Source organism: Camelus dromedarius, unplaced genomic scaffold (assembly GCF_036321535.1).
Source record: "Camelus dromedarius isolate mCamDro1 unplaced genomic scaffold, mCamDro1.pat HAP1_SCAFFOLD_197, whole genome shotgun sequence".
In the NCBI taxonomy this organism is placed as follows: Eukaryota; Metazoa; Chordata; class Mammalia; order Artiodactyla; family Camelidae; genus Camelus; species Camelus dromedarius.
Window position 1 is genome coordinate 1,302,058 of NW_026989761.1, and position 25,819 is coordinate 1,327,876.

General features: G+C 42.2%; 1 long non-coding RNA gene across 2 annotated transcripts in view; it reads left to right on the forward strand.

Annotated features, from left to right (window-relative positions):
* LOC135320569 (uncharacterized) overlaps positions 1–14,861 on the forward strand; it is a 50,382-nt gene extending 35,521 nt beyond the window's left edge. For both annotated transcript variants that reach the window (XR_010379770.1, XR_010379771.1), the window contains 2 exons: positions 1,303–1,398; positions 12,811–14,861. This is a non-coding gene — a long non-coding RNA (uncharacterized LOC135320569). The remainder of the gene's footprint in view (positions 1–1,302; positions 1,399–12,810) is intronic.
* Positions 14,862–25,819: the final 10,958 nt, after the last annotated feature.

Genomic DNA, 25,819 nt, shown 5'->3' on the forward strand with positions numbered 1-25,819 from the left:
TTCCGGTTTAAATCGCCATTTCCTCACCATATGGCCTTGGACTAGAATGCAACCTCTCTTAACCTGTTGGTGAATCTGTGAAATGGGCATGATAATATTCGTTTCTTCCTGGGATTGTTGTAACTTCTAAAGTGTATTGTAGCACACATGAAGCACTTAGCAGTGTTCACTGTGTGTGGCCGCCCCGCTTGGCGTGTGTCAGAGCCGTAAAGGCAGCATTTGTCTGTTGAGGATGCACTGGTAGCCCCTTGAATATGTTGTGAATTTGGTGATTTCCTTTAATCTTGGTAACTCTGTGTGCCATGGGCAGTTATTTTCATGGACAGATGAGGAATCTCAGGGTAAAGAAGACTGTAATTTGCCCAAAGTCAGACCATAATTTTGGGTGCATGGGCCTCGGTTCAGCATGGGCCCCAGGGCCTTCTGCCCTCTCCGTTCAGCACCAGAGCCAGATGTGTGATCGGCTCTTTCCCAGCCCAGAATATCGGGCAGGCCGCAAGACACACCTGGCCCTGCGCTGCTTGAGCAAAAACTCCGGAGGAGAGGAAATTACAAAAGGGATAAACATAAAAACAGATGACAGCAAACTGTGATCAGCACTGAGAAGGAAAGGAACACGCCTCACAATGCAGAACTGCGAGCTTTCCCGTCGGGGCTGCTCTGGGGGCTTTCATCTCAGCTAAACAAACTCTGCTGCTCCACCAAGGCAGGAAGGCAGGGAGCGTGTGGCCAGGTAGACAGGGCCTTGTTAATCATACACATTCCCCATTAAGCTGCAGCTGTCACGGGCACTTACCTAGTAAACAGATGTCTTCCATAATCATCACGCACTTTTCTTGGTAGTTTTATTGCCCCACCTTTGAGATGAGGTCATTGAAGCTGGGGAGTTTACTGCATGCCCGTGATCACCATGGAAATACCCCCACTGGTCTTTCAACCTAGACTGGTGTGGCTGTCATGTCCCAGCCCTGTGAATGGCATCATGTTGCCTCTCCCAAGCGGCCCAAATGACTGACATTGATATTCTTAATTCATAGGAAATGGTATGTGACAATAGGAAAAAAAGCTATTAAGAAATTGTTTGGAAAACTAGAACAAAATCCAATTCTTCCCCAGCTGGGGGAGCGTACCCTGTGTCACTCACCCCACTCACTGCGTGTCACTTCCTCCCTGCCGACTCTACGTTCAGAAGCCACTCTGAGTCTTTGAAGAACATTTTGCCTCATGACATTGTTGACTAGGACCTGCGACCTCTCTGTCCCTGGTTAACTCTCTCTTGAAAGCCATTTAAATTTCTTGCAGGCTCCTCCGCTCAGATGTAAGAATATCCTCTTTCGACTTCTTGATGCAGCTCCTTAATGAAGATCTCGTGAAGGAAACTTAGTCAAAACCTGGGAGGTATGCACACAGTGACTGCAACTTCAGCACTTTATGAAGTTCAGAATCAGATTTGTGGGTGACTCAGGAAAGGCTTTTTTATGGTAACAAGGGGAAAGTGAAAGGATGCAGGCTGTGTGAGACTGAAACATCTCTTTCCCAGCCAGCAAGGCACCTGCGTTCATGATGTTGTGTGGGGAGTGCAGAGTTCTCACAAAGAAAGAAGAGTTGTGATGGGAGGGAGGACAGTTAGGTACTTTACTGTGGAGGGAAAAAGTGGGTTAAGCATTTCCTGGTTGAACAAGAGGACTGTGACATGATGTGCTTGTATTTTGGAGAGAAGGGTTTTGTGGGGACAGGCCTAGGGAGAACGCTCTGTGGCTGGGGAGTCAGCACAACAGAGAAACACAGAGAACCGGGCAGACCCCAAGGCCCCTGCTGGGGAAGAGGCTGCCCGCCAATTCGAGCCCTGGGGGCGGCTTCTGTCCCTTAGCTGGGGCCTCAGAGCTCCCTTCACAACCCAGTCCTGTTGATACAAGGAAAAAAACGTTAGGCATGAGAAGGGCTGTGTCCCAGGCTTTGGTTGAGCCCCTGGGATGTGTCCCACCAGATTTTGTTCCTTGGCTTTGTGCAGTAAAGTATTCAAGAGCAAGCCAGTGTTGAGGAAAGGTAGATTTATTCACAGAGACACATTGAAAGGCAAGAGAAAGGCCACGAGGTGTGGGGTTTGGGTGCTCAGATTAAAAGTAGGTACACACTCCACAGAGTGTGGGCTTTCTCCGAAGAGGGAGAGAGAGGGGTGACCGCGAGGTGGCGCTGTGCTGCTCGTTTTCTTGGGCTTGGTGGTTTCATTTGCTAATATATAGAAGAAGCAGCCTAAGGGCAAGGGGCTGGGATTCCCAGGGAGTTGGCCATTTCCCACCCTTTGACCTTTTGTGGCTAGCCTTGGGACTGCCATGGTGCCTTGGGGCATGTTATTCACCATGTTACTATTACAATGGGTGTATAATGATGCTCAAGCTCTGCTAGAAGTTAAATCTCTTCATCCTGAGCCTCAAGGCCTACTGGGGTTTGAATCCTTCACCATTTTGATGTTAATTGCTGTGGCCTTCCTTGAATGGCTGTGCTCTGCCTCTTCCATCCTGTCTCACTATGATGACACAGAGAGAGCAAAGGCAGGGCCCTGCCTGTGCTCCTGCATTTAACAGCAGGATGTGTGGAGTGGGCTTATGATGACTCTGAGTGGTGAGAAGGATGTTTCAGATTTTGCCACGTGAGACATGGGGACCTGCCAGCAGCCATCACAGATTTATCTCAAGGGCATTATCGCTTGTGTTGTTACGGAAACAACAGGCCAGCCAAGAAACATGCACTGAGATTTATTACGCCGGCGGGCTCAGAGGGGCTTCTGTTCCGAAGCTCTGAGCACCTCCAAGACCTGCACATGAGGTTCTATAGGGTTAGTTACAAGTAAGGGGCTATTAGCCAATAAGGCTCAAACAACAAAAAGCAAGGAATCAGTACACTGAAGCTTATGAATTTGGAACAGATCACTTTACTGACAATTGTTGACCTTGGATTTACGAGTTAGCTTATTAGCCCAGTCAACTGACACTAAACTTCAGATTTACGAGTTAGCCCAGCAATACTTAGATCAGTAAACCGACATTTATCACACTTAGATTTGTGACTTAGCTCGTTAGCCCAGCTGGGCTTTTCCTTCACAGTGTCATTCATCTTTTCTATATTTCTTTTTTTTTTTTTTTAAGTATTTAATTCAAATTTAATATCAGGTTTTTTTGGAAAGAAATTTCTCTTTTTCTTTTCTTTGGGACTCTTTTGGGGGGGTAGGTAATTAGGTGTATTTATCTGTTAGTGGAAGCCCTGGGGCTTGAACCCGGGACCCCGTGCACGCTAAGCACACCCTCTACCACCCCCTCATGATCTTTTCTTTTTGCTTTAGCTGCCAAGAATCTTACAGCTGAATTTCTAGTCGTCCTTTAACACTTGCCCTGACTCCAGGGAATCCATTTTTATGACTTTACCTCCCCCTGGTTTCATTGAAGTATTGAATCTCCATTTTCTCTTCACTCTCAGTTTTGCCTTTTTGTTGTTATGGTTGTTAAGCTGTGTTTAAAAAAATTGTTTAATTTCTCTTTTAGCAGGAGGCTGAAAGTAAATAAATATGTAAACAAACAGCACACTTAAATGCTTTTATACATTCTAAGCTGTTTAGTAGTTACTTAAAAACCGAATTGAATATTAAAGTGATAACATTTTTAAGTTATTTTTTAATTTTTTACAAAGATATAGCTGATTTAAAATATGATATGTTTCAGGTGTACAATAGATGCTCCATTTATAGTTACTGTAAACATTGGCTGTATTCCCTGTGTTGTAAGATACATCCCTGTAGCGTGTTTACATAACTTGTTGCAGTTTGTATAAGAAAGTTGGGTAACGCAGAGTCTGGGGCATGGCTGTGTCTGACCCAGGGTCACGCTCACCCTGCCTGTCAGAGCCCAGGCCCTCACTCCTGTCTGCAGGGCAGCGAGTGGAGGCAGCCCTCATCAGCGCTGGCACCACGCTCTGAGCGGCAGTGACAGCAGTGTCTGTGTGTGGACGTGCAAAGTGTTTTTCCAGGAGCTTTACATGCATTTCTGCATTTAATAATTAAAGCCCTCCTGTGAGGAAGCGTTTTATGATTTTAATGAATAATACATTTTATTTTGATATTGATAGACTTCAAACCTCCGGAAAATTTACAGGAGTAGTACAGTAAACGCTTAGATACAGTTCACCTTAAAGGGCACTATTTGTCCTTTTGTGTCTGGCTTATTTTAACATAAAGTTTCAAGGTTCATCCATATTGTAGCCTGAGTCAGTACTTTATTCTTTTGGTTTCATAATATCCTTTTTCTTTTTTTCGTTTTTGGTCTATTTAAAAATATTTTCATTGAAGTCTAGTCAGTTTATAATGTTGTGTCAGTTTCTTGTGTACAGCACAACAATTCAGTTAAATAGGAATATACCTGTATTCATTTTCATATTCTTTTAAACATAAGTTACTATAAGATATTAAATATATTCTCCTGTGCTATACAGTATAAACTTGCGGTTTATTCTATACATACTCAGTATCTGCAAATCTTGAACTCCCAATATATTCCTTCCCACACCCTCTCCCCTCTGGTAACCATAGTTTGGTTTCTATGTCTCTGTGTCTGTTTCTGTTCTGTAGATAAGTTTATCTTTTTGTGTCTTTGTTTTTTGATTTTTTTTTTTTAAGATTCCACATGTGAGCGATCTCATATGGTATTTTTCTTTGTCTTTCGGGCTTACTTTTCTTTGAATGACATTCTCCAGGTCCATTCATGTTGCTGCAAATGGCATTACTTTATTATTATTTTATGGCTGAATAGTAGTTTATTGGAGAAATATACTACAGTCTCTTTATCCAGTCATCTTTCAGTGGATATTTAGGTTGTTTCCATGTCTTGCTATTGTAAATAGTGCTGCTGTGAACATTGGGGTGAAAGTGTCTTTTTGAGTTAGGGTTCCTTCTGGATATATGTCCAGGAGTGGGATTGCTGGGTCATATGGGAGGTCAATTTTTTGTCTTTTGAGGAACCTCTGTACAGTTTTCCACAATGGCTCCACCAAACTGCATTCCCACCACAGTGCAGGAGGGTTCCCAATTCTCCGTAGCCTCTCCAGCATTTACTGTCTGTGAACTTCTGAATGATGGCTATTCGGATTGGTGAGAGGTGAGTCTTGATTGCAGTTTTGATTTGCATTTCTCTGATAATGATATTGAGCATTTTTTTCATGTGCCTATTGGCCATTTCTATGTCTTCATTGGAGAAAAGTTTCTTTAGGACTTCTGCCCATTTTTGAATTGAATTGTTTGTTTTTCTTTCTTATTAAGTGTAAAAGCTGTTTACATATTCTGGGAATTAAGCCCTTGTCAATTTCATTTATTGCAACTATTTTCTCTCATTCCATAGATTGTCTTTTGGTTTTGCTTTTTGTTTCCTTTTCTGTGCAAAAGCTTGTAAGTTTAATTAGATCCTACTTGTATTATTTTGCTTGTATTTCTATTGCTTGAGTAGACTGCTCTAGGAAAACATTGTTGGGATGTATGTCAGATGTTTTGCCTATGTTTTCTTCTAAGAGGTTTATAGTGTCTTGTCTACATGTTTAAGTCTTTAAGCCATTTTAAATTTATTTTTGTGTATGCTGTGAGGGAGTAGCCTAACTTCATTGATTTACCTGCAGCTGTCCAGTTTTCCCTACACCATTTTCTGAAGAGGCTGTCTTTACTCCATTGTATGTTCTCACCTCCTTTGTCAAAGATTCAATGACCAACAGTTTGTGGGACTATTCTTGGTAATTTTGTTTATCCGTTCATTGATGGATGGATATTGTTTGTAACCTTTGGCTACTCTGAATGATACTGCCATGAATATTGATGTGCAAGTTTTTGTGAGAATATATTTTCATTCTGTTGGCTGTACAGTTGGCCCGCCATATCTGTAGTTTCCACTTCATGGATCCAGATGGGTGGTTGTAAAGGGACTCGAACATCCTTGGATTATGGTATCCAGGGTGGGGTGTTCCTGAAACGAACCGCCCGAGGATACTGAGGGATGACTTTATATGTAGGAGTGGAATTGCTGTGCCATATAATTCTAACCTTTTGAGGAAACACCAGGCTTTTCCAAAGAAGCTGCACCATTGCCCCTTTCCAATGGCTGCGTATTGAGGGTTCCCATTTCTCTGCCTCCTGACCGACACTTGTTATTGTCCATGTTTTGATTATAACCATACTAGTGAGTGTAAAATCAGATATCATTTTGATTTTGATTTCGCTAGTGATGCTGAGCATCTTTTCATATGCTTATTGTGGCCAATTGTGTATCTATTTAAATACTTGGCATATTTAAAAATTGGGTCGATTTTCTTTGTATTGGTCAGTTGTAAGCATTTGTTTTATATCCTGGATACTAGTCTCTTATTAGATATATGCTTTGCAAAATTTTTCTCCTATTCTGCAGATTGTCGTTTCACTTTAGTTTTTTTAAACATTAAAACAATTTCTTTCTAGGGGAGGTAATTAGATTTATTCATTTTATTTTTCTTGCTAAGCACGCACTCTATCACTTGAGCTACCCCCTTCCCCTTCATTTCACTTTCTTGATGATGTCCTTTGTAACAAATGCTTTTAATTTTGATGAAGTCCATTTTATCTTACTTGTTTTTCACTTGTGCTCTTAGTATTGTATCTAGGAAGCCATAGCATATCCTTGAACCACAAATATTTAAACTATGTCTTCTTTTAGAATGTTTATACATTTAGTTTTTACGTTTCCGTCTATGATCCATTTTGAATTAATATTTTATTTGTTATATAAAATAGAGGTGTCCAGATTCCAGATTCATTCTTTTGCCTTCAGATACTCAGGTGTCTCTGCACAATTTGTTGAATAGACTATTCTTTCAATGGAGTTTTGTTGGCACATTTCTGGAAAAATGACTGTAAATGTAAGTTTCCCCCCTGGATTTTTTATTGTGTCTCATAGATTTATGCATCCAAACTTATGCCAGTACCATAATGCCTTGAGTACTATAGATTTGTAGTAACCTTTGAGTGAGTCCTCCAACTTTGCTCTTCTTTTTCAAGATTGTTTTGGCTGACCTGTGTCCCTTGCACTTCCATATGAATTTTGGCATCAGTTCTTCAATTTTTGCAAAGAAGTCAGCTGGAATTTTGATAGGGATTCCATTAAATTTGTAGATCACTTTCGGGAGTCTTAACATTTTTAACAATATTGTCTACCATTCCATGAACATGGGATACCTTCCATATATGTAGATATTTTAATATTTTTTTGGTGATACTTCAAAATATTCAATGTGCAAATCTTGTAAAATTTTGTTAAATGTATCTCTCATTTTATTTTTAATGCTGTTGTAATTGGAAAGGCTGAGCTTCCTAAGGGTGGGACTATATATCAATTTATTTATTTCTGGGATTCCTACACAGCAAATACCCTAGATTTATATTTGCTACATAAATCTATCCACAATTCTTCCCACCCCCGTGTCATAAGAAACCAAGACCCAGGTTAAGCTACCTGAACACCTATGTGGAAGTGAGAAGTGAGACCCTTGGTTGGGGCTTTGTGCAGATTATACTGAAAGCTTATTCATTATGGCTTCATCTTAATTTCTTTTAAACAATCCTTTCAGTGTTTATAGTCAGATACATTAAGAAAATGCCCTTTCGATGTGTGGAGGAGCTAAGACTATAATTTTCAAATAATTTCTAGTGAGAGTGTTGTACTTGAAACTAATTTGCATCAATCTTTGAAGATTTATGTTTCAGGAGCTTTGACTATATAATACCTGTCTTTATTCAATAACTACAACTAAATGCTCAAACAACATGTAAGAGTTTGAGCAAACTGCCCCCGCCCCGTAGTGCTGGTTGGCTGCAGCTATAACTGGAGTCAAGTCTTACCTATCCCAGTACGCTTGGGTGGATCTGCTCAAAGGGGTTCGTCCAATAGTTTGTTGGTAGTCTTTTGGACAAAGCCATAAAGCATTGATTTAAGGTTGCTGGAATGGAATCTATTTTTTTAATATTAAGTAAGCACATATTGAGTGCTTACTGTATGTTGGGAATTGTCCCTTAGCTTCACATGAATATTATTTCGCTTAAAACCTCTCATATTTCCTTGTTATTCACACTTTACAGATAAGGAGTCTGAGTATTAGGTTTTCTCTCTTTTGGGGGGAGCTCATTATCAATGATGGGAAGTTGTAAGGAAAAAGATACTGATTCATCCAGAGAAAACATTTTTCTGAGAGTCAGCACTGAAGAGGGTGATCATTGTTTGAGTGAGAAGAGCCCCGGGTTGTACGGAGTCAGCATCCCTGTCCTGGACACGGCAAGTGTAGCGCTGCGTGGTGGGTGAGGTGGCACGGCCTCGCAGGGAACGCAGATGCTGGGCCGTTGGGCTGTACTCAGGCCGGGGGGGCTTTCTCCTAAGGGAAATGGAACGTCATTGTCAGATTTTAAGTAGGGGAGAGGGGTTCTCTCATAGATCACTTTTGTATTGTAGAATGATTAGAAACATTTAGAAGGCTCGGAAGGAGGTGATGTGATAAGTCAGAGTAGGGTGGCTGTGAGGTGTAGCAGTGTTCAATTTTCAAGTGGTTTTCAGTCCCAGTTTTGTGGCTCAGTAGCCGTGTCACTTTGGATGATGCACTCAAGGAAGTGAAACAATTTATCTTATTAATTGAAGCAGTGATATACCGACTTCCCAGGACTTCTGTGGAGATCCAGTGAGATAACGTGTACACAATGTACAGCGTGGTCCCCAGCACAGAGTCAGTGCTGAGGGAGTGCCAGTGAGAACCTAGTAGGTGAGGTGTGGGTGGTGTGACTCCTTGACTGAGGAAATTGGGCCCTGAAGGAGGGGTCCAGTCACATCTGTGAGTGATGGGACTGAGCTGGGAGAGGCAGACAGACCTTGACCCCGACAAGGGGCCCTGGGCAGGACGGCCATGGGAGGAGCACCATGAAGTCAGCTCTTTGCAGGTGGAGTTGGAGGTGCCCTTGAAACATCTAACTGCAGTGCCACAATCACAGAGGAGGTCTAGGCCCGGGCTGTGCATTTTCCTATAATCTCAATCCCTGAGGACGCCAAGGTATTGATCATTGAACGTGAAGACATACTTACAGGACAAGTGAATAGTAGCATCATCTCTGTCATCAAAGCTCACGTCTCTTTATTCATCACTTACTTTGCTAATTGGGTACTTACAGAGCTCACTTCACCATCCTCACCTGGGCTCAGGCTCCACAGGAAAGATCTTGTGAGTCTCCCTCTTTACCAGAAGAAAACACATTTAGCTGGTAGACTTCTCTACCTCGCCAGACTTAGAATTTTAGTTTGTTGATTTAATTCTGTTTTCTGTTGGCCGTCGCCTCACAGGAGAGACATTTTACCTCATGGTCAGGTTTGAATTAGCTGTTACTGAGAACTGCTGATCTGATCTATAGTGTATTCTTTCTATTAACTTTGTAGAGTACTTATCATTTTTCTGTCTTTGCCCTTTAATTTTGTTTCCTCTTCAATGTTCTATCCTATTTGGGGCCTTATTTTATTTTTTAATTAAAAAATGTCTGTTAGCAGTTTAGAAAACAAAAGCAAATAAAAAATGCACATGATAGCTAGATTTAGAATATATCTAGTGTGTTTTCTGTCTCGGCAATGGAGGGTTCTAGAAACTCTTGAAAACCTTCATTACATAAGTTCCTTAAAATGCTGATTAAGAAATAAGACCTTCCTTCCTCATCTTTCAAGCTGCACAGCTAATTGTCAAGAAAGTGAGGGGAAATCCTCAGAAGCCAAGTCAAACCAGAAAGCAGGGATTCTGGGAGATACGTGACCCTTAGAAGCCCTGGGGGCCAGTTGGCTCCTGAACTGAGTTTCAGTTGCCTTGACAGGAGGGTAGGGTTGAGCCCCAGGCCTCTCACACTGGGAGTTGGATGGCTGTTCTTATGTAAGGCCAAGCACATCCTGAGAATCCTGCTTTATAAATTGTGAATTAGAAAGAAAAGTAAATAAGCATTCCTCAAGGCAAGGAAGTAAGGAAAGTCAATTTTTTTGGAAGCGGGGGAAAATAACATATCCAATGTAAGTATTTAGTTTAAATCTATTCTGGCATGAGAGTGACAACAAACTCCTGGCAGAAAATCTCCTGCCGGAAAGAGAAGTTGTGTTTTGAATGAATCAGTGGGCAGCCATTCCGAAAAAGGTCTCCAGAGTCTTCTGGATCAAGATACTGGACCCAAACACCTCCCTTCCATGGTCTCATTTAAATAACCAGAAAGGTTTTAAAGGAAAGAAGCCATAATCATAGTTCTATTTATTGACATTAATATATGCTAGGAATTCAGAGGTGACTATGGAGTTGTCTCCTCTTTTATGGACCTTACTTTCTATTTGACATAGTTGGGGAACTTGGTGGAGGGTGGTGTTAGTCTGTTGCATTTAGCCAGGACAGGAGATTAAGAAAGCAGTGAAGGGCGGGTGACATTTTTAGCTGAGGACAGTCCTGTTCAGTTGGTTTGTAATTGCAGGCTCGTTGAGTTGTCACTGGAGGGAATTGATCTTATGGAGTTTGGACTTAACTCAGGCCTCTTCAGAATGGACAAGTGAACCTGGAGAAAGACAGTCAAATCTGTGCAGACATTAAATTCCACGTGAACGTGCTGTATCCCTGAGCCAAAGATAGGACAAGTAGGCAGCACTTCTTGAGGACAGAGGAGTGGTTTTTAAGGTTCTCCAAGAATGAAGCCCAGGGAAACGGGATGGCCAGTTGTCAAACTGTGACGTTGCTCTTTGGACGGTGTACCCACCGAGGTTATTGGCCGTTTATAGGTTTCCATTTCTCTTTAATGCATGACAGGTGATGAGGACGTTGGCATACACTTTTGACACCTTGTCGAAGTGACTGGGTACCTGCCTAGAAGCGCGGGCACAGCTACGGCTGCGCCTTACATCTTGCCGCCCATCCCGCTCCCTGGCTCCGTGATCACGGCAGAGTGGTTCCTTGATGACCTGTCCGTCTCCTCTGTGACATCATAACCCAACAAAATACCGGAGCGTATTAGCTTGGCTTTGTTCTTTTCCATCCTTCCCTTCAAATGATGATGACTGATAATGGACCCAGTTACTTTTGCAGATGATTTACACGTAGGGCTTTCAGTACAAACCTCGTAATCCCCACTGTGTGATCTAGAGAAGAAAGTTACATTCTTTCCAAATTGTTTTGATGCACTTATGTGGGAAAATGATGTACGTTTGAATATGTATTTCCTCTCTGAATCATCATGGCTACAGATGAATATTTGTAGACATGGAATGAGTTTACTGTATTTGAACTGTATGGTCCCCTAAATTCTCCCCAGCTTTTTAAAGTCATCACTGGAGTGCTACCTCCACAGTGTCCCAAAGCATCCACCACTGCCTGTTCTTCGGACACTGTGAGTTTCCAAGTTGGAGAAGGCTGCTTGCTGTTGAGGCATTCTCTGGCACATCTCTGGCTGGCTGATGTGAGCTTAGCACAAAAGATTTGGCAGACAGTATCTAACAATGGTCACGTCCATTTCTGGAACATTCATTTAGGATTTTACACCTATGCTAGTGGCATACGTTATTTCATTTAGTTTTCCCAACAATCATAATTAGATTTTATCACCTGTATTAATAAGGAAACTGTCAAAGCGAGTGATGTGCAGACTTTGGACTGGAACACTGGTCTTTCTGATCCCTATCTCTGTTCCCTCCCCAGCCTATCCTTCCAAATGGCCAAGAGACTCTTCCTCAGTCTTGAGTTTCCCGCTGATGTTACCACTGTCTTTGTTTCTGGAGAGGAAAACAAGTCTAAACTTACTTTCCAGTTGGAAATGGAATGGAGAGTTAAAGTTGGAAGCCGGGAGAGTCTGTCCTGTGATGAAGCGGTCTCTGAGCCACTTCCATTGGGACGTCACGTCACTGTCTGGGCCCCTTGCACAGCCTGTGCACAGGTGATAAGCCAGATGTGCCGAGCAGTCCTACCGGACAGGGAAGTGCGTTGGAAATCAGTTTGGGTATTTGGTTTCATTACATAGGTTCCTGAGGGCCTTGGCCTGGAACTTCAAGTGGGACCACTCCCTGTCCCACAGACTCATGCTCTGGGCCCGTGCAGACCTAACGTGGCCTCAGCCTGAGGCTCAGGGCCCGTGGTGATGAGGAGCATTTTAGTCCAGTGTCTGCCGGAGGCTCTGACACTTCTTGGCCGTGGGAATTTGTCCAGGATGATAATAAATCCTCCCCGAGATTCAGATTTCCTTGCCTGTGAGCCGGGGTAGTAATAGTTTCTGAAATGATTATAATGATTCAGTAACGGGCACAGCGTGTGCTGGCAGGTAGCTGGTGTTTAAGGAGCAGAAGTCGCAGTCACTCTGTCAGCCTCTCACTTTGTGCTCTGTGCTTTGAGAGGTTGTGTGTTTGGTGAAATTCCCGCCCAAACATTAGGGTGTAGATGAACTGTTGTTCCTTTACTTTCCCGTCCTTTTCCTCTTTCCCTTCTCTGTGTCCCATGTTTAGGTAGCAGATTCCTCTGTTTCAGGGAATACGCGCCTTTCTAGTAAAAGGAGAGGCGGAACGTGGAAAGGTGGGGCCCAGAGGAGGTCTGGAGCGTCTGCACAGCGCTGCTTCCCTGCATTTCTGCATCCGGTCCCATCAGTGCACGAAGTCAGCCTTCCTCTTCCTTCCTGTGTCATTGGGTCTCTGTTTTAAGGGAAAATTTTTTAAGGGTCTTTTTTCACTTACATGTTTGGTTCAGATGCTTGTTGCTTTTCTCCCTGTGCTTCAGCATTCCTAGGAGAGAATTCAGCAGTGCAGCATCCTCTCCGAGCTCTATGAGTTGATCGGCTTCCACCGCAAGTCCGCCTTCTTCAAGCGGGTGGCCCCCGTGCAGCGCGCGGCCCCAGGCATCCCGGAGCCTGGCGGGAAGGCCTGCTACCGACTCCTTCTGCAGACGCTTCCTGGCTACAGTCTGTCGCTGGATCTGCAGGACTTCAGCAAAGGTGTTGGAACTAAAACATTGCTTCAGTCCCATTAACCATGCCTGGTTTGGGCCCTGCTGTCCTGTCTCATCAGGGTGAATTGTGATTGTTTAGAACAGGGCTCAGCAGACTTTTTCTGTCAAGGGCTTGGGAGTAAGTATTTCAGGGTCTGCAAACCTCCTGATCTCTAGTGCGTCTGCTCAGCTCTGCTGTTCAGACGCCAGAGCAGCCGGACATTCCACACACCCACAGAGTTTTATTAACAGCTTTGGCTGGGGCTGGATTCGGTGTATGAACTGCAGTTTGTCCCCAGAGCTCCTCACTATTGACGCCTCCACCAGAGCGTGCATTTGCGACAATGGGTGAACCTGCACTGACAAGTCATCATCACCCAGAGCCCAGACTTGACACTAGGATTTACACTTGGTTGTGTGCACTCTGTGGGTTTGGACAGATGTGCAATGACATGTATCCACCGTCACAGCATCATACAGAGTAGTCTGTCTTAGTGACCTTAAAATGCTCCGTGCTGCACCTCATTCATTGCTCCTTCCCCTCTAGCCTCTGACAGCCACTGATCTTTTAGTCTCTGTGGTTTTGCCTTTCCCAGAACACCATACAGTTGGAATCAGACAGTTGCGGAACCTTCCCAGATTGGCTTCTTTCACTTAGTAATAAGCATTTAAGGTTCCTCCATGTCTTTCCATGCCTTGATAACTCATTTCATTTTAGCACCAAATAATAGTCCATTTTCTGGCTGGACCACAGTTTATCCATTCACCTACTGAAGAACAGCTTAGTTGTTTCTGAGTTCTGGTGATTATGAATAAAGCTGCTATTAACATCTGTATGCAGATTTCTGTGTGGACATAAGTTTCCATTTCATCGAGTAAACACCAAGGAGCACAGTTGCCGGATCATATGTTAGGAGTACGTTTAGTTTTGTAAAAAATTGGCAGACCGTCTTCCAAAATATCTGGGCCATTTTACATTCCCACCAGCAATGCATGAGAATTCCTGACGCTCCACATCCTCACCAGCATTCGGTGCTGTCAGTGTTCTGCTTTTTGGCAGTTCTGACAGGTGTGCAGTTGTACCTCGCTGTTTCAGTCTGCATCCCCTTGATGACAGATGCTGTGGAGCATCTTTCCATAGACTTCTTTGGCATGTAGATTTCTTCTTTGATGAGGTGTGTGTTCAGGCATTTTGCTCATTTTTTAATCAGGTTGTTCATCCTTCTTGTTGAGTTTAAAGAGATTTTGGTATATTCTGGATATCAGCCCTTTATCAATGTGTCCCTGCCCTTCACCTGCAGCACCGGAGTTGTCCTTTGGGTCTCAGTGGAGTGTCAGCTCTTCAAAGAGGTTCCCTGTCTTCCCTCAGCCTAAATACTGTCCTTGTATTTTTCACTTTCATTGACTCATTTTGTTCTTTTTAAATAGCATTTCCCATAATTTGTAAGTACATTAAAAAAAGGGCAATGATTGAACACCACCTCCCCCACCAGGCTGTGTGCCCTGTGAGAGCAGAGGCCCTGTCCCCACTCACCGTTTCCCATGACAGCACAAGGCACATGTCCATGTAAAAGTGTGTAACGTGGGGCCAAACCTGATGAGCAGCTATGATGACATGTGTTGGCTTCCATTTATTGAGTAGACTTTGTTTCTGATCTTAATTATTAAATCATACGAATGAAACTTGTTTGTTTTGAAAAATAAACAACAAAGCACACCTCCATTTGATTGGTAGTTTCCACTTAGCCTTCTGACCCAGGAGGGGATGTTCACCATCATTTTGTGGAGGAGGTTGGGGAGGTAAAATAAGAGAGTGAGATTAAATAAAGTAAAAATGATAACTATCCGTTGGCTTTATTTTCACTAAGACATAAAAGTTACTTTAAACCCTATCTCAGGTGTTGTTCTGTTGTTTTAAACATTTCTCATAGAATTAAATGGAAGCCCACTAAACCCTGAAAGGGAAATTGTGTGCTCAGGTCCTGAAAAGTGTTTATGTCTATTTCTTGAAATGCACATTTTCCCTGCTGGTTACAGAAATTCGAGGCGGGAACACAGCTGTCCGCTGTGTGTCTGCCGGCTTCACGGGCTGCTCACTTTCATTTTCATTTTCTTGTGTTGCAGTTTATGAAGGTTTTCCATGAAATATATTGCTCAGCCTTTTCCTGAATGAAGGATTGAATTTTCCACAGGAAATCTTATGAAAGATGGTAACAAGGCACATGGGTTTCCCAAAAAGGAATACTTGATGTAATAAACTCTCACTATGGTGAACTTTTTTAATACAAGCCAGTTGAAAATTTTATCACTAGGTCATAGGCCACAAATCTGTCTTAAGAATAAAAAGATTCAAATTTTATAGAAGAAGCAGTTTGAATCAAGTAGAAATTATGATTTGTACACTAGTTGGTGTTAGAACTTATACACAGTCTTCTCATAATTGCCTGTGGTAGGAACTGGATCATTATTTATTTATTAAAAACAAAATCCACTAGGTGCTATTTGCCCAATTCTTGATGCAGCAGTGCTGAGGTTAGATATGTTGGGCCATTTAGGATTGTTAGCTAGGTTTTCCGGACATTAATTTCAGCCTCTTTATCTTTTTTACAATCTCTTCTTTTGTATCGGCCTTTGGTCTTTTGAAAACGTGGAAATACTCCACGGATCTGCCTTTCCCTTTTTTCCTGTCTTTGTGGGAAAAGATTTCTGAAAGAAAAACTACTAGGATATTAATGATTTTGTGTGGGGTAAGTTAATTCAGTTCTAAGGATTTCAATTAATACGTATTAATACTTGCCATTCAGCTAATGACAGTAAAATTATAAACTAACTTATGTATACATCAGTAAGTATAGTACAATCAGCCCATCACCCAGATTAAGGAATTCACAAACTTTTCCATATTTCCTTTATTCAGACCTTTGTTCTTTTATTTCTCCTTTGTTGAAGTATTTGACAGCAAATCCAAGAAGACATGTCATTTTACACTATGTGTTCAAGTAGGTATGTCTGAAAAATGAGGGCCTTTTTTTGATCAGGTTTTTCCATTTGACCCATGTGCTTGTTAAGTATCAGCTTTATCAGGCATCCCACTAGGTATTAGGGATCCTTGGGGCAATGAGACAGTCCTGGCTCCCAAGGAATTTAAGGGCTGATGGAAGAAATCAACACAGGAGCTTGGGTGCCTCACTTAAGGTCCCTACTGGATGACACCAATTGGACAAAATTTGTGCACAATACAGTAGGATTCACAGAAGGGACTGGTCAGACTTGTAGGGCAGGCCGTGAGAGAGGCGGTCAGCAGGGCTACAAGAGGAGGACTCATTTGATCAGAATCTGAAATCATTTCTGCCAACCTTTCTACCAAGCCCCCAGGGCCCATCACACACAACCCTGTGCTGTAACTGTTTTTGATTCCAGTTACCACATCTCCTTGAGGAAGGATTTTAAGGTGGAAAATATTTAAAATCCGTAATTGTTGCCAGAAGGGACATAGAACAAAGAACATGTAAACAACACAAATGTCCATCAGCACATGACTGGATAAAGACGAGGTGATACATATATACAATGGAATACTACTCAGCCATAAAAGATGCAATTTGCAGCAACATGGATGGACCTGAAGACTGTCATTCTAAGTGAAGTGGGGTGGAAAGAGAAAGAAAAATGCCATATGACTTCATTTATGGGGAATCTAAAATTAATAGCAATTATAATAAGACCACAAATGAACTAAATATTGTTTTGATTTTTTAAATATATGCAAGCACATCTGACTGTCCTTTGTGATTGGATTACCATATTCTGTTTATTCTTTTGTAGATGTCCTTAAACCTCTGGTAACTAATTTTAAAAATCTAAAGCTCTAATCTGTTCTTAGAAACAATAATTAGTACATATATGTAAACAAAAAATGCAGTATGCTCTATACATGTATTTGCATGCAATATGTGTATGTGAATTTGAACTGTAAAAATTCTACCTAATAAAACTGAAAAAGGAAAAAAATAAAAAATTTATTTTAAAAAATCACCCCTCTTTAGATATTAAAACGTTCATTTCTGAGATTCTGTGAAAGACAGCATGGAAGTAGGTTTTTAAAATTTTCTCCTTGTTCCTCGGTGAGCAGCCTGGGCTGCACAGCTTGGCCGCCACAGGCACCCAGGACTTGCCGGCTTGCTCGTCACTTGTTGGGAGGAAGATTAGCTGCTTCAGGAATATTTATGTTCTTAGAAGTTGCTGAAAACCCCACAGAGCTTCTGTTTACATGGAGTGTATCTGTCAATATACCCCATTATAGAAATTAGAACAGAAAATTTAAACCCAAGAACTGACAGGCACACGCTGTCCCAGCACGTGGTCAAAGCAGTGCTGCCACGATGGCGTGTGTTGGTTCTAGAAAAAATGCACAATACACTCAAGAATGAGGGTGAACCCACAGATCTCATCTCAGCAATGCTATGAAGAGGTGGGAACCAAAGACCCTAAAACAGTGTTGAAGTCCCCAGATGTCTCAGAACACACAGAGCCATGGGTTCAAGAATCCAGTGTCTCACGGATCATCAGATGTGGAGACTGCGTCCTGGGTCAGGAGAAGTAGAATTAGGGACAGAAAGCACACAGTCCTATTGACAGCAAAGCTTTAAAGGTTTTGAATTGACAAAGTTTGGCAAAGATTTGCATTTAGACTACTACATTTCTTCTCCTGGAGACGTTAGAAGGATAACACTGATTAATAGAGGATGATTGTAATGGATTAATTATGATACTGATGACATGGGCTGCGAACACTAACCCTGCACTCAGTGTATAATAAGCCTTTTATGTACACAATTCATTAGGTCTCCACACCCCTGCAACGTGGCATTAAGCACTCATACAACCATGAAACCAGTGACTATAAAACAGTCACAAGCCTTCCTCTCCAGCATGAGGTAGCAAAACCAGCAAGGATTTTCAATGACAAAAGCCAAAATCATATATTTTTGGGAAAGAAAGCAAATGAAACACTGAAGAACAATAAAACGAAAGAGCAGATGGAATGGAAAATTTTATTGAAGAAAGCAATGATTGATTCAATTAAAACAGCTAATGTCCCTGGTATAATTGAACCATCAATCCAAATTTTTGGAAAAGTGGGTTGTGAAATTACTGTCTCATTTAATATTGGAATTCCCATTTGGACCAATTTAATATGCACCACTGGTGTGAGGTTAGATATTTAGGTAAATAACAATATTCCTATTTTTTAAGTTAACAGGAAACATAACACAGGACTCCAGATTTAGGGAGAGAATGCAAAAAACTACTATCATACTCCATCCAGTAAGGACAAGTGTCCCTGCGTCAACAAAGCAATGAGAATTTGCACAAAGAAAACACAGTTCTCCAATTGTGACAAATACGAGACCGTGAGCCATGAGTTACGAGAACAAGCAACTGTTTAAATGCCATGGGCAAATTTTTTTTATCATCTTGAAAACATCACTGATGTTCTAGGTAAGAAAAAGAATTGTTTTACTAACAAATCCAACTGTCACAGGGGTTTTTCCAAGTGAGAAGGTGATTCCAAAAAGTGCAGTAAAATGAGTAAAGATGATCTGCACAGTGACGTAGATGGCCTTAGACTAACCAGCACCACGATTCCTGGTTTTACACTTGCTTTCTGCTCGTCACCTCTGACACAAGAACTCATCAAATGATTGTTTTTTCTTTAGGAAAAAAAATAAATAAAATCTAACTGCAAGATGTGGTATGTAAAGCGGTAATGAAGTTTTCTAAACTTACGATGCAGCCAGTGTAATGTAGCACTTATTCGGGCACTAGAATTTTTAATTTATTTCTTTTATACCCTATTTCTATCCTAAAGGAGACACTTAAAGTTTTCTACTTTATTCAATGTATCTTGTGAGGGTTGTGATAAACACTGGTATGGCAGTTTTCAGAGATTCAAAATCGCCTCTGTGGTTGAGGTCAGCAAAGGCAAGGCTCCATCACTGCTGCGACGGAGAAGGAATCCCCGGAGTCAGCCTCCGGGCAGCTTCCGAACCGCATCTGCTTGCACTTAGCACAGGACACCATCAGCAATTGTAACTCTGACAAGGAGATTTCCCCGGGGACATGGGAGGTGCTCTAACATTCTGAAGCCACTTGTTTCCCATTTAGGTAAGGCTTGAAAAAATAGTTTATTAGAAGTGACTCCCTTTGTATGTGCCTTTTGTCCTGAGAGGTCACTAATTAGCATAGAATATAAAATACCCCATAATATAAGAATTTAGGCACCACATCTTTCCATCTACCTATTTGTTTATCATATTTATACTTAGGTTACATTTTCTATGACGTTCACTTCCGGGCACCAGAAAAGAATTGTTACAAAATATTTATTATAAATAGGGGGGACTGGGTCTAAGGGTTAAAAACCACTCCTGCTAACAATAAAACCATATAATAATTTTAATCTCAGTTGCATCAGACCTTCCAGAATTACTCCCTCAATTTCACTGTTAAAACAGTAATGGAATCTCTGTTCTTCCAAGACTCGGGCCTGATCACCACCCATCCAGATATCTGTCTATGGGTCCCTACTTGTCCTCGAGGCCCCTGAACACACCATATGGGGTGAACTTTCTTCAGTGTCCCTACTGTAGGGGAAACCTGGAAGTCCCAGGCACTGTCCAGGAGTCACACCTACCAGCAAAAATCAAAGTCATGTGACTGAAACGGGACAACACAGGTGGTGTGATAGGGCTGAAAGCTCACCAAAACAGGTTTGGGGGCCTAACCCAAGCCCTCCGGCTCCTAACATGAAGAAGGACAGGGAGTCCCAATTAGCCACGAGACTGGGGGGCTTCATTACTCCATGAATAAAGGATTTGTGCCAGTGCCACCTTTAGACAGGGAATCCCAGAACCCAGACTTGGAAGCATCCTGTCCCCTACCCTCTGAACAAATATTCTCTCAAGATACGTAGTGAGAGATGGGAGCCCCAGTGAGCTCTGGAATAAGATGCAATCTGAAAGACTGCTGGTAACAAATGTTGTGGAGCTCGGGCAGCCCCCAGGGCCACCAAACATTCTGGTACCACTGATGCCCACACTTCCATCCACAACAGCTTCTTCAGGACACTTACGCACAATAACCATCACACAAAAATGGTTGCTTAGACATGTTTTAAGAGAAATAACATTAAGAGAATGCCAAATTCATGACAAGTCAGAGAAAAGACCCCAGAGTATTTACTGAATGAGATCTCACGTGTGCTCCGCATGAGCTTTAAACCCTTAGGACACAGTCATGGAACAGTAGGCATTTTCTTTCTTTCCTCCAAGTTGGCTTTGCTGGAGAGCTCCGTAGACACAGGAAGACTCTGGATCCCACCTCTACTACTTACACAAAAGGCACAACACGTAGAGAGGTATCAGCGCTGGTGCGACCGGCTCCAATGTGCGCACTCCAGTGCCCAGCTCCCCGAGGAGCAGAGCTCCCCCCACAGGAGCAGAAACCCCCAGGAGCAGAGCTCCCCCAACGGGCACTGCAGTGCCTGCGAGAATCAGGTATCTGATGAGTGAGCCTGGGGCGGGCAAGACAGGAAGCAAGCACCACTCCCTCACGCTCTGCAGGTGATCTCTGTGTCATCTTGAATAAATACAGTCAGCATTAAAGATGTTTGACCAGAGGGTAAAAGGTAAGGCCTCCCCAAATCTCGCATTCCTTTAGTGGGAGTCCTGTTAGAACACATGGTGACAAGAGACGCTGGCTTTACATGCGCACGTTGCCCTCAGGGCTGCAGGGGAGGCCACGGTGCTGCCTCTGCCCCACCTCCTGCCTTCATCCCGCAGACCTCACAGGGGCCGCAGACTCGTTCCTCTGACTTTCTCTCCTTGGTTGTGCTGCTCTTCCAGCTTTTAAGAGCTCATAAGAACCTCACCAGAAAATCTTTAACAATGAACGCAAATCAAATGAAATCAACCAAAGAAACACACTGCCTTCATCATTACTTTACATTTTAGGATGAAATTCTTGAAGACGACTCCCTGACCTGAAGGGATGGATGGAGGAGGAAAGAAAAGAAGACAAGCATCTTTGGCCCATAAAAAATGAGAGGTAACCAGATGGTGGCTAGTTTTCATTGCACCTCTCTGCCCTCCTCAATTTCACATGCCCCTCCCAACTCAACTCATCGGAACTCCACTGAAGGAGACGGCTTTGCAAATTTATTGGTAGCCAAAGAAATCGCTTGAGAAATAGTCTCCCAAACCCAAAGAGAACACTGAAAGCTGACCAGTGCCAGGATCTGAATACTAAAACACACAGATTCAAACTCCGACACCCTCCCTGGTGGGTGTACTTACAGTGGGGGTGTGGCCGTGCAATTTGTCAGCATCCAACATATAAAAATGAAAGGGATACCAGTTTTCAACATCACAGTCCCTCTGAAACAACTGGTAGTCAATTAGGGTTTGTCGGCAGCAAAAGTCGATTTTCTCCTCTGCACGTGGAGGTGAACACACAGAAGAGACTGATGATCCCCGCTGCGAGTGTAGCTAAGTGTGTCCAAGTAAACTGACTCCACCAGCCTTCTGATGAACAGGGGAGTGTGTGAGCCGTGTGGCTTTGCAGACTGATGGCCAGGCAAAGAGGGCGCTTCCTTAATTTGGGGAGAAAAACGCGGAAGCAGCACTCGCTGGAAATAAATTCTAATTAAAATTTCAGTTGCGCTTCCTGCAGCGTAACCCACGCCAATAGATGAGGCTCCCTCCGTGCTGTCCAGTCATGTGAGCCAGGCTCATTACTGTACCTGTGTGTTTGGTTTAGCAAGTGAATCATGTCTGTTTTCTGGAAATTACATGAGGGTGGAAAACCTTCCAAACATGTTCATTTATTTGCTGTGGAATTTGTTTAATCCTCTTGAGAGCATTTACAATGACAACCTTCTTAAATAAGCATCTTTGCCCGAGAGACCTTCCAAGGCACATGTGCCGAAACCTAGGACAACCCAGAAGCAAAATCAAAACCGTTAATAAATAATAATATGTCATAGCACTAACCACCAAAATTATATATATTAAAAAAAAAAAAGCCAGGGCTTTATGCTGTCCAGGGTTTGAATCATTTATTTAACGTGTCAATTATTACAAGAATAAACTTTTCTAAATGTAAAACCTTCTCAGAAATCTTCAACTACTATTCAAGAAAAATATCACAGAAAATTTCTGAAAAGCATTTAAAGGAAAATCATTTTTAACTGAATCTTATTCTAGGCACACAGAATAAATTCTCTTTAGAGAACTCCTACATTTTTTTTAATAAATGACCTATAAAAATACAACCAGCATTAATCAGTAAATCTTCATTCCTTATTTTTAAAATTTTTAGGGCATGCTATTTTTTTTTAAATCAAATGAGGAGGTATTCGCAAGCCAATGGACAACGGAATTACCTAATGAGACATTATAAAGCAGCAAGAGCAACTAGCATTTTGACAAGCATTCTGCCTGAGAGTCACTCGTACCATCTCATTTTGACCTGGCCACTTGGAGGTGAGCTCCATCTGCCCACTTAACACTTGAAGAAACTGAGGCTCTGGGTGGTCATATTTCCAGTACTTAGGGGAGCCAGGATCCAAACAGGGATCACTGTCTATAGAGCCTGTGCCTTTACCAGATCACACTTACATTCCTCACACTTCAAATGCACTCAGTCCCCGAGGTAACACACCTTCCTTGTGTTTCTAAGAGTTTTAGGAAGTACTGAAATACAAAGACTTATCAGACATTTGTGTGGGCTAATTTTTTATTTTCTGATTTTCCTGAATCAGTTCAGGCTGAATTCATACTATTTATGAGGAGAAGTCCTGAGGCAGAGGAGAGAGGGGAAGATAGTCCAGACATAAACAATTTCAACAGATCCACTTCATCAAGGAAGCAAAGTATTAAATAAACAACTTCAACAACAAGCTTGTCAATAAACCTTGGTGTCTCTGTCTCAGCCTGAAGGAGGGTAAGCCATCCAGCCCATCTGCCTTCCAGCCACATACCCTGGATGATCTTGGTTCCCTCACCTGTGACACGTGTGTTCTCCAGGGAATCTTTGTAGAGATTAAATGATAAAACTATATGCATAGGGGATACTTATTTGTTAGGCAGTAGACACTAAACAAATAATAAAATTATTTTATTTCATAAAAATGGGAGATAGGTCTCCCAATTAAACATTCCTGACAGAATCCCAACAAGCACTTTAATTTATCTGCCAGAAATTGTAAAATAACATTTCTTTTTAAAGGCTGTATCCATTCTCCCTAGTTTTTACCAATCCTGTCTGTTATCCTGAAAATCTATTCCCAGAACTTGGCATCCATCTCCCATATTTAAATCCTTTAAGTTTGAAATTATGATGAAGCTTGGGCACATAAAGATTCACACCATAATTCACAGAATAAACAAAGACCACAGGAACAGGGCCACTTCCAGACCCCATGTGCTCAGGACAGGCTCCAAACTTCATAAAATCAGATGCATGCTGTTTGAAGAGAAAGAAAATTGAATGTGATCAAGGAGGTTGACATAGAGCACTGGCTGGCTCAAGAGACGACTCCTTCAACCCCTCGTCTGACTTAAGTCATCTAACAGTTATCAGGTGATCTCTAACTAAAAGTAAAACAGGGGTAGGGTTGAAAAGCAAATTTTTTCCTAAAATATATACATATTGTCAACTAAAAATTGGCACGTGTCATCTGCCTCTGATTTGATTAAGTCATGAGCCACTGCAGCTGCTGACATTCAACACCCTCTGAAAGTAGTTCTGTGTGGAGTTCAGGAATGGGGCGCTCTGTGCTCTGGGAAAATGGGCAGAAAATCTTTCAGATATTTAGACATTTTCAGGAAATTTTATGAGCCCAAATTCTTGCATCTCCTCCTATCTAGAAAAGCACTAATATCATTAACAGAGACACCTGTTCCTCGACTAGCAGCAGCCTCGGACTTAACGTATACTTGACTGCACGTCCGCATACAATGAAATCTCATATAATGCTGAGCTCCCCCTCATCGTCAGAGCAGTTCCTCCGAGCTCTCTGAGATGCTGTCACCTGGGCTCTGGTCCTCATTTTGCCCCAGATAAAACTTAACCCACAACTCTCACGTTGTGTGTTTTAACAACAGTACCACAAAAATTAAGCTTACATACTTGAACTCATAGTAAACATTCAGTATCAAATATTTCTTGACTTAAATTATTTTTTAAAAGTAAATAATTATTCCATTTTTTAAATATAGCATCTTTAAATATAAATTAACAGATATTTGTGAATCTTCGAATGATATATTCTGGAGAAATATTTAGCTACTTAATAAAAAAGCTATTGTGTGGAGTTTTAGAAATTCAGAAGTGGAAAAGAATAGTATTGTAACTCAAGTTCTTGTTTTAATTGCAGAGATCCTGAGGCCTCAAAAGACATATAAAGTTTCCTGATTTTATACACTGTCCTTTAACAGAAAGCCTAGAACTAAGATCCTGGTCTTTGAGAAACCAAGAGTTGCTCGGCTGGTGCAGGGCTGAACTTTATGAAAATGGGTCATGAGAAAGAACCAGAATGCTGGGGCCTGGGCGAGGCAGCGGAGGAAAGGAGGGTCTCACCTGGTCGTGGGTGAGAAATAGGCTCCCGCAGTGCTGGTGTGATGGGCATCCCTCAAGTGCCTGAAAACTACTATTTAGCACACCTGCCACCGAAAAGCACACATGCTGTTTAACTAGAAGGCTGACCAGGAGGCTTTCTCAGTGAAACAAGGAGCTATTTTCATGTGAACTCTACAACTACAGGAAGAGAAAGAATAGAAAGCTGATATTAATTATTAATAATTTACACCAAGAACCAAGGAATTTCCAGGAGAAATATAAAGACTTGTTGGAAGTTTCATTATGTGAACTTACTGCCAATTCAGTTGTCTTAAAAATTGTTCTATAAAATATATTGTCCTTTGCTGTTCCAAATCACATTTGAAAGAATAATGTTTCTTAAGGGTGTTTCTCGAATTTTCTTCTATTTCCTAACACCAAATCTCAGAGTTTTAAAGAAATGGAGGGTTGGAATTTCGTCCACTCTTTTCTAGGCAAATTATTGTTCCTGCAAAGAACAAGGGGGGAATCACACAGAAAAGCATTTGAGCATCAGGCTGCTTACATTTCCTCTGGAAGTCTTGGAAAATAACGTGGAAATGAACAGCAGGACAGAAACCTGGCGGGAGGGTCACTGGCTAGAAGGTGAGAACAAATGTGTTTTCCAACGTGCTATGTTCGCCACTAGTTTAAATGAACCGAGCAATTGGTCCAGCATACACGCACCTCTATGTGAAAATCTCAACCGTTAACAACTGCTCAGTGCAGCCCGAAGCAATGGACGGACTGCAGAGGCCCCCGGCGGCTCATCGTGGTGTCTTACACCATGTGCAGGATGATCGGTTCCTTCCCGCCCACTCCCTCCCCTCCCCTCAAGGGAGATTGCTGGTCCTGAATTGAGCTTACCTCATAGAAAGCTGTCTCTCAGCCCTCTGTCTAAAGCAAAATAAAAGCAGGAAAGCTACAAGGGACTTTACAGAACCATCACAAAAGGGAACTAAAGCACATTTCTTCCCTCCTTTCTGCTCCTGGAATTTGGACCTGATGGTTGACCCTCAGGCAGCCAATTTGGGCCATCATGTTGATGGGCTGAAGATAACAGGCATCTTGTTCTCTGACCCAGTGGCCATCATGCAAACCAGCCCTGGGCTACCGATTGCTTGACTTCTTTATGTAAGAG